Below are 4,572 nucleotides of genomic sequence, written 5' to 3'. Positions count from 1 at the left end.
TTCTGCTGTGCATGGGGTTGCTGTGAGTCGGTTCCGACTTGATGGCACCTGACCACAACAACAACAAGGGTCAGAGAAAAAGAAGAAAACCTCCAATGAGATGGATTGGCCAGATGGCAGCATCGATGGACTCAAGTGTGGCAACAATAGTGAGGTTGGCCCAGGATCGGGCAGTGTTTTGTTCTGCTGTGCATAGGATTGCTATGAGTCAGTACTGACTCAATGGCACCTAACAACAACTTTACCAGAGTTCTGGTGTGGCATTGTGGTACAATGCACTAGATCGAAAGGTTAATTAGAACTGCAAGGTAAGCAGTTCAAACTCAACAGCCACTCCTCAGAAACTCTATACAGGATAGCTATGAATCAGAACTAACTCAATGGCACTTAACAATAACAACCTTACCAAATAGTGTGAGAAAGAAGTCATCACCAGTTTTTTTTTTTCTTGCAGGATAGGATCTGCTTCCAATGTATAGGAATGCTTTAGAAAAATTCATTTTCGCTCTGAATCTTCCATTTGGCTCATTTCAATCTGACTTCCATTTTGTGGAATTTGTGGCCTATCATTTGGCCTGAGTTGCCAGATTCCACAGCCTTATGCATCAGCATCCTACCAATTTGGGTCTCAAGCCCCTAAAAGCATATGGGTAAGGCAAATCCTCTAGACTGATGTCTACACTTTGTATTTGTGACCAGCCAAATCCATAATGTAAAGAACAATCCCTTGGAGTCCTGGTGTGGCACTATAAGATACAATGGACTACTAACCACAAGACTGACCTGCAGTACAAACCCACCAGCTGCTGTTCAGAAAAATACTGTTGTTGTTATGTGCCTTCTAGTTGGTTCTGACTCATAGCCATCCTAGGCACATCCAACACCATCGTCACAATTGTTGTTATGATTGAGACCATTGCTGCTGCCACTGTGCGAATCCATCTCATCTGGGGTCTTCGTCTTTTTCACTTACCCTCCAATATACCAAATACAATATCTTTTTCCTGTTAATACATCCAAAGAATGAAAAACAAAGTCTCACCATCCTTGCTTGTAAGGAGTATTCTGGATGCATTTATTCCAACACAGATTTGTTTGTTCTTCTCGCAGTCCATGGCACTTTCAATATTTTTCTAACACCATAACTCAAATACATCAATTCTTCTATAGTCACATTGTCCAACTTTAACCTACATATGAGGTGACTGAAAATACATTTTTAGGGGTCAGGAGCATCTTAGTCCTGATAACTGTGTCCTTGAACACTATAAAGAGGTCTGCAGCAGATTTGTTTAGTGTGATACGTTATTGGATTATCTTGATTGCTGCTTCCAAAGGTGTGGTTGTAGATCCAAGAAAATAAATCCTTTAACAAATTCAATCTTTTCTTCATTTATCCTGATTATTTTTATTGGTCCAGTTGTGGGGATTTTTGTTTTCTGCACATTGATGTGCAATCCATATTTAAAGCTGTGGTCTTTGATCTTCTTCAGAAAGTATTTTAAGTATTCTTTACTTCCAGCAAGAAAAGTTAAATCATCTCTACATTGCAGATACTTAATAAATCTTGTTCCAATCCCGATGCCATGCTCTTCTTCATATAATCCAGCTTCTTAGATTATTTGCTTAGCATATAGATTGGGGAAGTATGGTAAAAGAATACAGCTCTGGTACATACCTTTCCTAATTTTAAACCACTTAGTATACCCTTGTTCTATTTGAACGACTGCCTCTTGATCTATATACAGATCTATGCACAAACGTTGAGTCCTGTTATTGTGCCTTAGGATAAGCACTTGAGCTCAAGGTTAGTTTGAACTGCAATGTTGATGGTTCAAACTCACTGGTTGCTCCTTGGGAAACCCTATACAGGATTGCTATCAGTTAGAACTAACTCAATGACACTACAACAACAGCAATGCACAATCAGATTTTCTGGAACACTCATTCTTCTTAATGTTATCCATAGCTTGTAAAGATTCACACAGTTGAAAGCCATTGAAAAGTCATTAAAGCATAAGTAAACATCTCTCTGGTATTCTCTGTTGTCAGTCAAGATCCATTTGAAATTAACAATGATATCCCTAGTACCATGTTCTCTTCTGAATCTGGCTTGAGTTTCTGACAATTCCTTGTCAAGGTACTGTTGCAATTGCTTCTGAATTATCTTTAGCAAAATTTAGTTTCAATTGATATTAATATTATTCAATGATTTTGACATTGGGTCACCTTTCTTTGAAATTGGCACAAATATGTATCTCTTCCAATCAGTTGGCCAGGTAGCTCTTACACATTTCTTGGCATAGATGAGTGAGCACCTCCAGTGCTGCATCACTTTGATGAAAAATTTCAATTTGTAATCTTTCAATTCCTGGAACCCTGTTTTTCACCAATATTTGCAGTGCATCTTTGACTTCTTCCTTCAATACCATCAGTTCTTGATCGTATACTGCCTTTTGGAGTAACTGAACATCGACCATATCTTTTTAGTACAGTGACTCTATGTATTCCTTCCATCTTCTTTTGATGTTTTCTGCATCATTTAATATTTTATGAATTGGAACCAACTTGATGGCACTTAACAATAACATCACACATAACTGCATGAGCTATTTTATTGATAGTTTGTGAGTTCTGAGATATAACCAACTACAGATCCCTGAGATGTAAGTAGAAATACTGAGGGGAGAAATGGTGGTTGATACCAAGTATTATGGTGTGGTATAGCATCTTGGAAAAGTTTGACATTTGGGATTTATTTAATCTCCACCTAATAGAGACCAGCCTCATGCTGATCCTTCTAAAAAAAAGTTTGCTAATTGAAAAGCCTAGTGATTCAAGTCCACCAGAGGATTCTTGGAAGAAAGTCTTGACTTATCTACTTCTAAAATGTAACCATTGAAAACTGTATAGTCCTTCTTTGACACATATGGTGTCACCATGAGCTGTAATGAACTTGGTAGCAACTGGAAAATAAAAATTAAAAATTATCCTTGATGGGAAGGGAACCTTAAATGAACGCAAACAGTAGCAAAATAACTGAATGTTGAACAAAAATATAACCAAAATAATATCTGGCTGTATATTGTAGGTCAAAGTCAGAAAGAACTATGCAAGAATACTGTACATTGCTTAGTACTTACTTCTTACATGAGTATGGATTAACACTACTGAAACAACTTTATGTCTATGCTGTAACTGAACAACTAAGTGAATCTATTTAAAATAATGAGATACAGACTTTTCACTGTTACAGAAATAATTTGCAATAAAGAATAATGGAAATCTACAACGAATCTTGTATCAATATGAATTCATAGTTTTCAATACACACACACACACACACACACACACACACACACATATATATATATAGTCCTGGTGTGCTGTTAATGTGCTAGATTGCAAAGTCGTTTTAAATTACAAGGTCGGCAGTTCAAGCTAACCAGCTGCTCCTCGGAAACCCTACACAGGATCGTTATGGGTCAGAACAGACTCAATGGGATCTTAACAACAAACACACATCTGTATCCTGTGCCCAGAGGCTCAGGATCGAGTGCAGGCATGTGGGAGGGGGAAGATGGGGAAGGATCTCTGACTAGATCCCTAGGCAAGGCTAATGCGCCAGCGCCCTCCCTGGCCCCCTAGTGCCTACCTGATCTGCCCTGCCCTGCTATGATCAAGGCAATCCTCATCTTCAACAACCACTGGAAACCGCGGCTCTACAAGTATTAGCAGCAGCTCTGGTAGCGTAGTGGTTACGAATCTGGCTGCTAACCTCAAGTCGGCAGTTCGAAACTACAAGCTGCTCCGCGGGAGACAAATGAGGCTTTCGGCTCCCGTAACCCTGTGCAGGGTCACTAGGAGTCGGAATTGACTCCATGGTACTTAACAACAACAACACAGTGAAGATACACAACAGAAAATTATCAGAGAGACATTCCATTTGGTATCTAAGAGAGATGAAAATGTTTGTAATTTCTTAAAATTGATTTATAGACATTATGCAACATTATATTTTGTCTTCTGTGTGGATTCTTCAGAAAGTGAACTTGGCATTTTAGACCTAATTCAAGTATTTGTGGAAACAATAGACAAATGTTTTGAAAATGTCTGTGAACTGGATTAAATTTTCTATGTAGACAAGGTTCACGATATTCTTGCAGAAATGGTGACTGGATTGAGAAACAGACTTTTCACTGTTAGAGAAGTAATTTGCAATAAAGAATAATGGGAATCTACAATGAATCTTGTATCAATATGAATTCATAGCTTTCAATACACACACACACACACACTTATATATTAAGTCCGTTGTGGATTAATGCGCTAGACTGCAAAGTCGTTTTAAATTACAAGGTCGTGGTGGAATGATAATGGAGACCAACCTGAATGAGATTGTTACATAAATTTATGCACAAAATAAACTGGAGAAATCTGAAGCTGGCTTAGCAGTTTGTGCTGTATCAGCTGTAAAGAACATGAATCTTCCTGAGATCCCACTAAATATTAAATTTGATGACATCAGTATGAAAGTGCCAAACCTGCCCTCTTTTAAATAAAAAAAAAAAA

General features: G+C 38.1%; 1 pseudogene; it reads left to right on the top strand.

Moving 5' to 3' along the window:
- Positions 1-3,675: 3,675 nt before the first annotated feature.
- LOC102836267 lies at positions 3,676-4,562 on the top strand (annotated as a pseudogene).
- The last annotated feature ends 10 nt before the right edge of the window (positions 4,563-4,572 follow it).

This window comes from Chrysochloris asiatica, unplaced genomic scaffold (assembly GCF_000296735.1).
Source record: "Chrysochloris asiatica unplaced genomic scaffold, ChrAsi1.0 scaffold00233, whole genome shotgun sequence".
Lineage (NCBI taxonomy): Eukaryota > Metazoa > Chordata > Mammalia > Afrosoricida > Chrysochloridae > Chrysochloris > Chrysochloris asiatica.
The sequence above is the reverse complement of the archived record's forward strand: the minus strand, read 5'-3'. Positions and strand labels throughout refer to the sequence as shown.